This window comes from Octopus sinensis, linkage group LG3 (assembly GCF_006345805.1).
Source record: "Octopus sinensis linkage group LG3, ASM634580v1, whole genome shotgun sequence".
NCBI lineage: Eukaryota > Metazoa > Mollusca > Cephalopoda > Octopoda > Octopodidae > Octopus > Octopus sinensis.
Genome location: NC_042999.1, coordinates 97,617,394 through 97,631,427, shown reverse-complemented (window position 1 = coordinate 97,631,427; position 14,034 = coordinate 97,617,394). Strand labels below are relative to the sequence as shown.

The 14,034-nt window shown below is 37.5% G+C and overlaps 1 protein-coding gene across 2 annotated transcripts in view; it reads left to right on the top strand.

Moving 5' to 3' along the window:
• The first annotated feature begins 6,759 nt into the window (after positions 1-6,759).
• LOC115209373 overlaps positions 6,760-14,034 on the top strand; it is a 26,842-nt gene continuing 19,567 nt past the window's right edge. The window contains exon 1 of one of the 2 annotated variants that reach the window (XM_029777752.2): positions 6,760-7,229. The gene's annotated coding sequence lies outside the window, so the exon portion shown is untranslated. Of the gene's footprint in view, positions 7,458-14,034 lie in introns of both variants that reach the window. The other variant, XM_029777750.2, reaches the window with a different exon arrangement.

The window sequence follows — 14,034 nt, the reverse complement described above, 5'->3', positions numbered from 1 at the left end:
GGGGTCCAACGGTAATTTATGTATAGTGTAGATTGTGTGTAGAGGAGCCACAGAATACTGCAGTAACTGAGGCCTTGTAATGTTGTTAAAACAGTTCTGTTCCCGTCCTTTATTAATAAATAGATAAAATTGGGCTTGTGCAAGCTCAATTATACTTCTTCCTTCGCCATAGTGTTGAACATGTTAAAGAGGTTTAAAACCATTTTAATTTTATTAAACATGATAATTTGCCTGTCTCCTTTCCTATAAGGAACATTGTTCTAAGGTTGTGTGTGTGTTCGCGTGCCTGCACACCCGACAGCAAATTTCGAGATATTGCAGTCCAGATATTTCTATTTGCGAAACATATGGTAAAATTAACAAATACTATTACTGGTAATATTTATTTTATCCAATCTGATATGGCTATATGGCAATGTTAGCCAAATATAATGTAAGCAAATACTGCAAGACGTTTAATCTGGTTACACAACCATTTCTGTCTTTTGACTGTCCTCTCCTCATTCCCCTCCACCCTTCTCTCTTTGACACACCACAAATGGAATATACTATTTCTTTCAACCACTGCAAATATGTCGCATGAATATTGTTGCAGGATATTTTTAGCTTCATAGTTCTTGCGTCTTCATTGTGTGTGTATAGCTGTTCATGTGGTTGGTATAAGAGTCAGTTGGATTGTTTTTATCTTATTATTTTTTTAAAAAATAAATTTGTAGTGTGAACTCAGCGAAATTTGAACCATAGTTTTCAGATTTTCCTTACGTCGGACCACAGCTACCATAAAAGGCGTTGAGCTCGCGCAATTGTGAATCAGCCAACCAAATTGATTAGCAAATAAAAATCTTTTCGCCAAATGGACTACAGAAAATTCTGGAATTCGTGGACCAAACCATAATACATTTTTGAGTGAATCTGACTTGCTGCAAGTTTATAGGGGTCCTGTTATAGCCCTCCCCTTCTTACATAACAGTTTTTCACCTCGTTTACTACTTCTCTTGGAAAATTCAACATAAGACTATAGAGAGCCGTTAAACCGTCTAGTGCAATCTATGTCGCTTGTCTCAACGAGTTGTTCTCTCTCTCCCCTCTTTCACATTTAAGTAACATTTCTTTTATTTATTTCAGTCATATCAGACGCGGCCATACACCGCCTTTAGTCGAACAAATCGACCCCAGGGTTTGTAAACCTAGTACTTATTCTATCGGTCGCTTTTGCTGAACCGCTAAGTTACAGGGACATAAACACACCAACATACGTTGTCAAGCGATGGCGGGGACAAACACACACACACACATATATATGCATATATATATATATATATATATATATATATATATATAAACGGCAGTTTGTCTGTCTGTGTGTCTGTCAGGTTGTACCCTCACCCTGACCACGGCTTTCAACCGATTCTGATGAAACTTGACACACACATAGCCCAATGTCATAATTCAAAACTAACGCAGTGAAAATTTTGAAAAGTTCCCCCAGTTCTGAAAAAAATCGATAAATTCGACATGGGGTCGAGAATCTAAGCTTTTTATATGCAACACATTTTCTGTCGGGAGACAGCTAGGAACATCGTATACATAGAAGTATTCAAGTGAAGAGAAGACATTGCAACCTACACATGCGCCTTCGTTCCCTAGAGGGAAAGAACTAGATTAGGATTAGTCGTTGCCTACTAGGGGCTCTTACATGCCCGGGCAACGCCGGGCTATGCTGCTAGTATATATATATATATATATATATATATATATATATACGACGGGCTTCTTTCAGTTTCCGTACACCAAATCCACTCATAAGACTTTGGTCGGCCCGAGACTATAGTAGAAGACTCTTGCCCAAGGTACCATGCAGTGGGAACCCGGAACCATGTAGTTGGGAAGCAAACTACTAACCACACAATTACTTATTCCTGCGTCTATGCACACATCCAGTAATCCATATTATTTATATGCAGTGATTAATGTAATGAAGGCAGTACACGATGTACTGCCTTCATTACATTATACAGCAAGTTATATACCGAAGATTCCTTACTATTGTTCATTGCAAATTGATTCATTAATTTATTGAATGTCCATTTGTAAATATAGCAATGCAGGTTAATAAAATATTTAACGATTCTTATTCTAGTTTGCTCATTTCCTGCACACGTAACCTTCTTCATTTGTGAGTGTTCAGACTGCTGACATTGTTGCAGTTGATGTATTGTTACATGAACATCCACAGCTCAGTGTCTAGATGAACCGTGGTCTGTAAAAGAATTCCAGAGGGATGGCCTAGGGCGAATAGATTTCAACGAAGTGTTCAGTGCAGTGCCAATAAAGATGACAGGATCTAAATGATGACAACATGTAGTTGAGAAAAGCAGGGGCCACTTTGGTTACAGCAAAAGTGTGTGGGAAGAAATGTGCATCTATGAGATAGTATATTATGTCTGCTGGGACAGTTTCTGTTCTTAGAATGAGGCAGGTAGCCTAAACTTTTTTTTCTTTTTGTTCATTTGGACAGCACAATTTAGTCATTAGGCGAGTCCAGTTTGTTGCAAGCTTTCGAGCCAGATCTTTCATCTGAGGAAAACATCCCCCCACCATCCTACCTGTCTTGGAAACCTTGAGAAAAAGATTATAGCTGCTGCTTTTTTCCAGTGAATAAGTCATTAAAAAGAAGTCAGTTGTCACATTAATACTGATTTCTATTGTTTAAGTAAAAAATAAAGACAAAACAATGTCATGTCCTTTCTGCAGAACACGGAAAATCAATATTTTATGAGGGATATCCAAATATTAGGTCTCTTTCTCGTGTCCCTTTAACATCGTTTCGTTTCAACTTCTTTTAACATAGATTCCAAATTGATGGCGTAGGATTAGTGGTGATGTTGGTAAAGATGTTTTATGGATTTAGTCACAAAGCATACATTTATGCTTCGTATCTATAGAAATATTCGTGTATTTATATATGAAAATATCTCCAGGTGTGTGAGAGAGAGAGAATGTGCGTGCATGTATATATGTTCTTTCTTATTTTTATTTGAATTCTTCCTGTAAAGAACTAGATGGTTTCTAAGAAACAAAGTTCCTTTGTTGGAGTTTGAATAACAATAACAATGAAGAATTATATAATTATTTCCCACAGGGAGCTAAACATAGAGGGGACAAACAAGAACAGACAAACGGATTAAGTCTATTACATCGACCTCGGTGCGTAACTGGTACTTATTTAATCGACCCTGAAAGGATGAAAGGCAAAGTCGACCTCGGCGGAATTTGAACTCAGAACGTAACGGCAGACGAAATACCGCTAAGCATTTCGCCCGGCGTGCTAACGACTCTGCCAGCTCGCCTCCCTGAAGAATTATATATTGAATTGAAACCATGCCAACATTTTTTGTATCACTTACATACTGTATTTCAAAAGCGTGCGTACGTACGTACGTATGTATGTGTGTGTGCGTGCGCACAGTAAGGTGCGTGGCTTAGTGGTTAGGGTATTCGGCTCACGATCGTAAGATCGTGAGTTCGAAAACCGGTGGTGCGTTGTGTCCTTGAGCAAGGCATTTTATTTCATGCTGTTCCAGTCTATTCAGTTGGCAAAAATGAGTAGTACCTGTTTTCATTAACGAGTCTCGAACTGTATATTGACCGTAATTCAAAGGGCCAGCCCTGTTACATTCTTTGTCACACTGAATCTCCCTGGGAACTATGTTAAGGATCCGCGTGTTTGTGGAGTGCTCAGCCACTTACAACGTTAATTTCATGAGCAGGTTGTTCCTTTGATCGGATCAGCTTGAATCCTTGTCGTCGTAACTGACGGAGTGCCAGTTATGTGTTTAGTGGTGAGGTGATGCTAATCTAATGCATGAAAATGTTCGTGGAAAAGTCCAGTAAACGAGCTTTTGAGAAGCATGTGTAATGGAATATCAGAAGGCAGTTTTTAAACAAATAATTTAATTTATTAAATTATTGCAAGAGCTAACAAGTCAAAAGAGCGTAGTCTGTGTGTATGCATGAGTTAGGGAAAGCATTATAACTTACGTTTGAAATACGGATTCAGTTGGAAGTCGTTATAAGCGAACAGAAAACGGAGCTGTCTTAAACGAAAGAAGGTAAAGCGAAGAGTGAAAAGAAAGAGGGGGAGCTCTGTGTATTAAGTCAATAAAATTGTACATAAAGTATATAAAGTGTATTAATTAATTATCGTATTCCAGTTTCCTTCACTTTTTAATGATAAGCAGATGAACGATTATCTTTTGATACAGACTACCCTTTCAGGTTTTTTGGATAAAGTTTTCAGAAATAACCCAATAAGTTTACCATTAATTCCATGGAATATTCCCGGGTCCCGCTAGTAATTAATAATTTCCCATTGACACATAAATATCATAAGCCTTGAAAAGGCTTATGATATTTATGTGTCTGAGATCTGGACAAAATATTAGTTTCCCCAGCTCAAATACTACAACCGCAAACATACACTATACAGCCTCTACCCTGTCAAGTAACCCGTAACTGTTTAACTCTGTCTATGTGTCCATTCAGAACCTTGTCTCAAACACTGAGCAACCATGGCACTTATGGCCCACACCGAAGAGAACTATACAGGTCTAATAACTAACATATCCAAATGTAATTCCTTTCAACATCCTCATACATTGTAAGTCACGGCCGAAGCATCTTTCATCACAGATCTGCCCAGTCATTGCTAAGCTAGGACTAGACAATTTCATCATCAACAATAATAATTCTTTCTAATTTTGGCACAAGGCCAACTATTTTGAGGAGAGTGGGGCAAGTCGATAATATCGACCCCAGTCTTTGGCTGGTACATATTTCATCGATACCAAAACGATGAAAGGCAAAGTCGATCTTGGCGGAATTTGAACTCAAAACGTAAAAAGCCGGAAGAAATGTTGCTAAGCATTTTGTTCGACTCCCATGCAATTCTGCCAGCTCGAAGGCTCTAATAACGCTTTCTAAGTTTTGGCACAAATCTAACAGTATTTATGGGGAAAGGGAAGCTGATTACATCGACTTTAAGGCTTAACTGATACTTATTTCATCGACCCTGAAAAGATGAAAGGCAAAGCCAACTTCGGCGGAATTTGAACTCAGAACATAAAGAACTGGAAGAAATGCCGCTAATCATTTTGTCCGCTTCGCTTCGATTCTGCCAGCTCGACACCTCAATTTTTTTTCCAAAATAGGCACAACGCTAGCAATTTTGAGTGGAGGAGGAAATCGATTACATTGACTACAGTGCTCATCTGGTTTTTATTTTATTGACTCCCAAAAGACAAAAGGCAAAGTCGACCTCGGCGGCATTTGAACTCAGCGCCTAAAGAACCGCAAGAAATGCTGCTAAGCATTTTGTCTAGTGCGTTAACGACTCAATCTGTTCACTGCCATAGCAACACTGCCATAATCTGGATCCCAAACATTAAGATTCCCTTTCAAGGTTAGAATATACTTCATCTTTAATAAGTTGCTGAGTCACATTAATGTTCAAGTATGACTGAGGTGTATTGTAGAACTGACATGCCTAGCAGGATTCCTAGACACAAGACGGCGCAGCTGTTTATTCATAAATATTTCTTGAAATTATTTGCTCTTCCCTTTATGTGTTGCTAACAATTAACAGCAAAGTTTGTCTTATCCTTCTCCACTAAAAGGCAAATTTCAAATCACCAAGCGTTTCTGTACACGTTTTTTTTACCTGAATTATCTAAACTCATGCCACAAGACCGGTTGAATTAATTCCCTTAGCTAACGTTTTGTAAGCGATTTTACCCTATTAACATATAACGGCTACTGGCTCACGGAGTTGTTTTTCTTGTCTCTTGTATTAGGGTTTCTTCGTTATTCAAAACAAGATGCACACCATCTCGAAGTAGACACACTCGATCTACCCATCTCTGCTCTCGACAATCCTGTCTTTTAATCTTTAGGCCTCGTACTAAATCGCTTTGAACAAGCATTTGTTACGCTCGAGAGTTACAACTCCATTTTCTTTTTGCAAAAGATCAAGTTGGACAGCTGACTACATTAGTATCACCAGCCTCGGAGGATCAACGAAGGTCTGGTCACTATTCTTTCCTCATCCGATCAATTCATAAATAGAAATAATTAAACTCCCAGGGAGCGACAGGCAGGTAGAGGCTGAGTTAAAAAAAAGAGGGATGTATGTATGTGTAGAGGAAAGAGAGAGAAAAAGACACTGAGTGAAAGAGTGACCAAGAAAGAGAGCGGGCACATGTTGATAGCGAAACTGGGAAAGAAACAGGGCGAACTGGTTGGATAGAAGCTGAGTAACCACTATACTGAGGGTATTGGTCAATGAAATTAGATTACGAAAGAAACAGTTGTAGAGAAAGAAGTTATAAGAAATAACACAAGACAAAAAAAGTGTAAGAGAAAGCGAAAACCACTTTACTGAAACACGAAAAAAGAGTAAGCGAAAAAGCAATAAGAGGGATAGTGCAAAGGAAGAGAGGCAAAATAAAGCGCAATGAATTAAAGAGAAGGATCGAAAAGAGAAAGAAGAAAATACAAAAGAGGAGAAAAACACGTAATGGGTGTGAGAAAATAAAAACTAATGAAAGAGACGTAGAAGGACAGGGGAAGAAAAGTGGAGTATGTGCGAAAGACTAGAGAAAAATAAGGAAGTGAGCTAGAAACGAGAGGGAAAGAAAATGTAACAAAAGAAAGAAAACGTGATAGAAAGAGAAAGAAAGAATATAATAGATGAAGTAGAGGTAGGAGAAGTGAGGGGGAAGAGAAAGAGCGAGAGAGAAGTTAACAAATAAAAAATATGAGGAAGGGTGAGAGGGAAAGTAAAAAGAAGTGAGTGAAGGTAAGTGAGCAAAGTAGGGGGGGAAGTGAATGGAGAAGAGAGAAAAGGTAACTAAGAAAAAGATATTAGAATGAAGTTAAAAGAGTGAAAAGAGAAACGGAGGTAATGAGTAAGGGAGGAATGTAGGTAGAAAGGGAGGGTGAGAGAAGCCGGATTGGTCACTTAAACTCCTGACAGGAGATGAAATTTTTACTGAACGAAAAAATAAAAAAAAGCATAACGTGAATGACCTAGAGAGAAGGTAATAGAGAGAGGATAATACAACGAAAAGTAGAGAGGGGAGAGACGTGACAAGAGAATAAGTGCGGAGGAGGAAAAACTAAAAGAGAAAAAAGAAGACTTGTTTACTCACCTTGATGTAATCACAATTTAGGTAAGCATGTTTATTGGAGAAGTTTTCACAAGTAAAATCGTCATGATTGAATGAGACAGGCGGAAAAGAGAGAACAAGGGATTGCCACAGCTCATCAGTTGTCTGTTTGGGAAGTGTCAAATCTCACACTCTAACAAGAGTCCCAGTGAGTGTTTGGTAATCAACTTTTAGGACTTCCTTTGTTCGCTAATGTTATCAGCTGTGACACACTTCGTCGAATATTAACAGGTATTAAAAATTTTTCTATTCTATTCACCCGATATCTGTCTTACACAGACGGACTTTAAACACACCTGTAGGAAGATTTTGTCTACGAACTGCGCGGATAATCTTATGTGAGACGTGTGTATGTCATATTATGTTGTTCTTGTTTAACCTCAGATCACCATGATTGAACAGACTTCTGATCAAAAGTGTTCCAACATTGACCACCCTGTCTTATTTCCCCCCGGTATATTGTATCTAGAACTACTTGATCTAATGTGTCCTCGTTCTTTTATTAACATGGTGGGGGGTACGATTTGAGGATTAATTTGGTTGCTATTTCGAGAAGGTCGGCCAACCAACTAGACGCTTCTTTGTTGTTCTGATTCAAGTTGTCTCTGATTAAGCAGATTTATAAAAAAAAATATATATATAAAACATTCCAGCCGTGTGCCCCACCTCAGTCTTTTTTTCAGGCTTAACGTATCTAGAGCTCTATTATCTTGCTTCCTTATTTAAGACATTAGAGCACAATTTGAAGTCACAAAAGTCTGATTAAAGCACAAAAATCGATCATCACAGAATACCTCTACCACCACAAACAAACAGACACAAGCATTTTTTTACCTTGACGGTGGACGTGTCGAGACACATGATTGTGTGTGGATGTATATGTATGTATATATATATATATATATATATATATATATATATACATACATACACATACATACATACACATGCATACATACACATACACGCTACGAGATCAAAACAAGTTGAAGAAAATAGTACTCGAATACCAAAGCTAAAGTAATTATAATCGGTTATGCGAAACAGAGTAACAACAGCTTGTGAAGTTTTTTCGGTTTCAATAGATTATATATATACCATACGCGTGTTTATGGGAAGAAAATATTGAGAAACATCGATACATGTCAGAGTGACAAAAACCGAGGAAGGTGGTCGTGGGATGTGCCAGAAGCAACAGTCAAATCTTTCTTAAATAACACACTTTTTCGTTGAAAAGTATATTTAAAAAAAATTTTTTTTTTTTTAAATTTTCTTAACCGAAAAGTCTTCTCCCATGGATTTTAAGTGCGTAGTGCCAAAAAAATTGGCCAAAATCGGCCCGGAGAAAAATGTTGAGGCGAGGAAGATGAAAAAAAAGTCATAAATTTTCAAAACATTTCTTTTCATAAAATACGCCCTTCCTCCACATCACTTCGAGGGCCGTGATTGGGGGGAAAAAATTGGAAAAAAATTTCCCGTCAAAAAAGAGAAAATCCAATTTATGTGGGCGCCCTGATCCGAAACTCCGCCGCAAACGTTCCTTGTTATAATGTGCTTTGTAACCGTCCACCATATATAACCAGTACATAACATTACACTCTAATATCTGTGTGTGTATAATGCATTGTTTATGAATACACATATTCAACTACATCAGTTCTCGTGTCGCAGCTGTAAAGATATAAACACACACGAATATACATACCCATATATAAAACATTAAATGTAAATGGATTCTCTGTTGATTTCGGCAATGAGTATACCAGTTCGATCAAATGAACGGTCTGCTCAGTGACTAAGTAATCTATAGAGACTTGCACTCAAGGCCGAATTTAGACCAAGCGGGGCCCTTTTGGGCGTCCCTTCAATCTAGTGTTTGAAATTTTCAGCTGTTTAGATGTAAACTATAGGAATAGGCATTGTAAAAACAAATATAACGTTGTAAATAATCTAAATACAAAGAAAATTTGTAATTTCGTATCAATTTTGTATTTTCCCCCAAAACTTTTTTGGCATATTTCGTAACTTTAATGAGTACCTATTTCTTTATTACCCACAAGGGGCTAAACATAGAGGGGACAAACAAGGACAGACATAGGTATTAAGTCGATTACATCGACCCAGTGTGTAACTGGTACTTAATTTATCGACCCCGAAAGGATGAAAGGCAAAGTCGACCTCAGCGGAATTTGAACTCACAACGTAACGACAGACGAAATACCACTAATCATTTCGCCCGGCGCGCTAACGTTTCTGCCAGCTCGCCGAGCACTTCGAAAGTCTCTGACATGTGGTTTGCCTTGTACATTTGTTTGGATAATGCATTGTTGTTGACTGCCATCTTGGCTGTGTGATAAGAAGTTTGTTTCCCAACCGCATGGTTCAGGTTCAGTCCCATTGCGCAGCACTTTGGGCAAGCGTCTTCTACTATAGTCTTGGGCCGACCAAAGCCTTGTGAGTGGATTTGGTTGACGTAATCTGAAAGAGCTTCTTTCAGATTTCGTCTACCAAATCCATGTGTGTGTGTGGTTTGTTGACTGTTCCCCGCCACTGCTTCACAGTTGGTGTTAGTGTGTTTGTCTCCATAACTTAGCGGTTCAGCAAAAGAGACGGATAGAATAAGTATTAGACTTTAAAAAAAGTAACCACCTGAGGCCATTCGGTAAGACTTCCGCCCACCCCCACCTCCATTTTATCCTAAATTTATTTATTAAAAAATTTTTTTTTGCCAAAATCCCCGTTTTCGGATATGGAGGTTCTGGAAGATTGCCAAAAATCGGCATTGTGAAAAATTACCCCCCTTTCCCCCAACTTTTTCAATTTTAACTTTTTTCCGCAACACTAACCCTAGCCCTAAAACCGTAATCGTAAGTACAGAAATGTTTTGAAATTTTTGTTCGAATCCTGATGTTTGTATTTTTCCGCATATTTAGAAAAGAAAAAATTCTTAAAAAAAATAAAATTTACAATGATTTTTGGAAATTTTTTTCAGAATCATAATCTCCGTATATTTCCGCATATTTTAAGAGAAAAAAATTCTGAAAAAAAGTTGAAAATGAAGGAAATGGGGGTGGGTGGGGGTGGTAATTTAGAAATGTCAATTTTTGCCAATTTTTTTGCAGATTCATATTCTCCATAACCGAAAAGGTGGGGGGTTGTGTCGAAAAAAGAAAAAAGTTTTTAAAAAGGGTGGTTTTGGAGGGATGGGCGGAAGTCTTGCTGGCCATTCATTCAACTAAAAATTCTTCAAAGCAGTGCCCCAACATGGCCACAGTCTAATGACTGAAACAAGTAAAATATAAAAGATAAAATAAAGAGATGCCCTAAAACTTAAAAGGGCCCCAGTAAATTCAGAGAAACTCATCTGAATTTAATAGTTTTTAAAATCTAACTTTTAGAACCCAATAAATTGAAAGAGAGTTCAGTAATTTTAAAAGAACTCTATTGGTTAAAAAAAGAATTAATAAAAATAATAACATATTTGATCACTGTGAAAATATTTGTTAATTTTTAACTCTAAGCTTTAGACTTCTCTGAATGAAAGGCACACCCTCACCCTCACCAACGTTTAGGCCTCTCCAAGCTTGGGAGCCCTTGGGCCATGACCATATTGGCCCATACATAAATCTAACCCTGCTTGTACTCTTTATATAATACTCAGGTGGAATCAATGTGATACAGAATTACAGAGATGAAGGGCTTTCACACAATTTCCATGGACCTAATTTCATTCACTGGGTTTTGATTGATCTATAGTAAAAGACACTTGTTCAAATATCACTGTGTAGAATTGAACCTGAAACCTCTTGGTTGTGAAATGAACATAACCACATGTGTAGAAACATTGCCAGATAAGACTGGAGCCTGGTGCAGCCTTCTGGCTTCCCAGATCCCCGGTCGAACCGTCCAACTCATGCTAGCATGGAGAACGGACGTTAAACGATGATGATGATGATCAAATACACACACATACACACATTTTTGTCATCAGCAGCAGCATTTAATGTCCATTTTCCATGCTGCCAGGGATTGGAGGGTCTGATAGAAACTGGCAAATGAGAAGACTGCATTAAGCTCTGCTGTCGGTTTTGGATGATTTCTACAGATGTGGTGCAGCACACCACAGTTTCACAGAGAGCTCCATCATTACATGCCATATGACAACAAGCTGATAAACCAAGAAATGAGAGATGGATGGAGCCCATAGGTGGGACATTAATTCACATGCCAGACATAGTTAAAAGCTTTAAAGTAACAACACTGTTTGCAACAAATTTCCTAGGAGCATGAATATAACCCGTTAGTGAGTGATATGGGAGAGTAGATTTCCAGTAGATCTGGCTTTATAAAAGTCATACTTGTGGTCATTAAAGGAGAAGAGAGATTCAGAGACAATTGTTAATGATTGTCTTCATCACCTTTGAGATGTTGAGAGTGAGTATGAATGGATGGTAGTTGGTAGGGACTAGGAGTTTCCTTCTTGAAAATGGCACACATTGTAGCATTTTTTTTTATAGATATACCACTGCAAAGAAAGAGACAATTTGGTAAACATGGGAATTAGCTGTGAGCCACTTTGCTTAATGGTAATAGAAAGAACATTGTTAGAGCCAAGTGGCCTTTTTCATCTGGCATGACTGGTGTTTCTTACTTGGCATGTATGTGTGTGTAGTGGTGACCCTAGTGGAGTGATAGGGGATAGTTTTGGAAGTTATCAAATGTGTGCAGTACAGAATATGTTGGCAAAGCAGGCAATGAATATAGAAGATACATGTACAAGATGTCACTCAGTAGGATCAAACCCTGGACTTCATGATTGCTATTACTCTTACTCTTTTACTTGTTTCAGTCATTTGGAAATTCTTGTGAAATTCTTGACAACTTTGCCATGGATGCTCACTCACACACACACACACACACACACACACACACACACACAGAGATACACTGGCATCCCCTGCATTTTGGTTGCTTCAGGTTACATGATTTCACATTTACACATATTCTAAAGTCATCATCACCATTGTCATATGATGTCCACTTTACAAGTTGGCATGGATTGAACACTTTGACAGGATCTGGTGAGCTACAAGTTTGTGTTAAACTCCAATGTTAGCTTTGGCATGATTTCTAAAGTTGGATGCCCGTCCTAATGGCAACCACTTTACAGAGTGTACTAGGTGTTTTTTTTTTCATACCACTGGCATTAGTGAGGTTTCTATGTAACTTGCAGGACAAAAAGGGAAAAGAAAAGGCTCCTATTACTAAAAGAGGAGTAATTGAAGTTTCTGATAATGTGAGAGTAGAATATATCCCCAAGAATACAACTTCTTTGCTCCAACAAAGGTATCTTATCTGAAAACTTTCAAACAACTTATGGAAACAGTTGACAGGAAGAATAAACCTACAGTTAAAGACTTCTGGAAGAAGTTTGACATAATAGATGCTGTAGTTAACATAGTTGAATCATGGAACGAAGTTAAACTCTCAGTTTGGAAAAATATATAGTCAGACTCTATCCATGACTTTACAAGTTTTCTACAAGTAGAAAGTCTATATCATATTCAGAAAGGTATTGTGAAACTGGCATATGATATAGAATTTGAAGAAATCATAGAGGATATAGTTGAGTTGCTAATGTCCCATACATGGGAATATAGAGATTCCGCTAATTCTACATATATTAATGGCAAAGAATGTTGCTAAAGGGTTGGTACTTACAGATATGCAACCTTAACGTAAAAATTACAAGAGGAGTTTATAATGAGCTTAGTTTCTACACTGAATTGTGCAAAGAGTTGATGTACCACAAACATCAAATTTTGAATAAGTTCTTCACCTTTCAAGCAGGTGTTAATGAATTAACTGTAAGGTAGAAAATTGCCTCTCATCCTCCCAGTAACTCTCATTCTATCACCATCTCTCCTATAGTAGTTAATATATTTTGGAGTAAGAACAGAATAACCCTGCATGAAACTGGTGTTAATTTTTTCAAAAATCTCATTTTAAAATTAAGTGAAAATTTTCAAATTTGGTGTGTTGATGTAATTTTTCATGCTGAATCTCAGACCTAATTCACTTGTTCCAGAAAAATTTAGTTAAAATTGCCCCAAATTTGCAAACTTTAAAAGCTATTAATTGGTTTTTGGCGAAAATGAATTCATGCCAATCATGAGCATACAAAATTGCTTCAAATTTGAAATCAATTAGAACAAAATTGAAGAAATTAAATAGTGGCAGCCAAACAGAAAAGATTCCACAAACACACAATTAAGCGCTCGTGATTGAAACTATGATATTTTACAGTTGTAGTTAAGCAGATGTTTATGCTAACTACAGTGTGACCGTGAAAAGTCTGGTTATCTTAGTCATGACAGCCTCTTTCGATTTATCCGCTACAGTTGGTCGGCTAGAACGGGGTTTGTCCAAATCACTGCTTATTTCTTTGTATTTGTTAACCACTTCCTAACCGTGGGAAAGGCAATAAGGGTTCTTCTGGGATGGTGTGCATTGAAAGCATCTGCTGTCTGTCGATATGACCATCCCTCTCGTTCACTTAGTAATACCAGTTCTATTCTTTTTTCTTTGGACAAACTCGTATTCAATTTGCGGAAGAAAAAGAAACAAAGAATATTAGTAATATTTTCCATGTATCAAGATTATTTGTAAACGTAAGAACAAAGATATGCTTGTTTTCAGGTGTATATAATCATGTGAATATATTCTATTTTACTGGTAACAAGTTAGTGTGTATATTTTTCGTTACTGGTGTTTAAACAAATAAACGAGTCTTTACATGTGTTCGCGA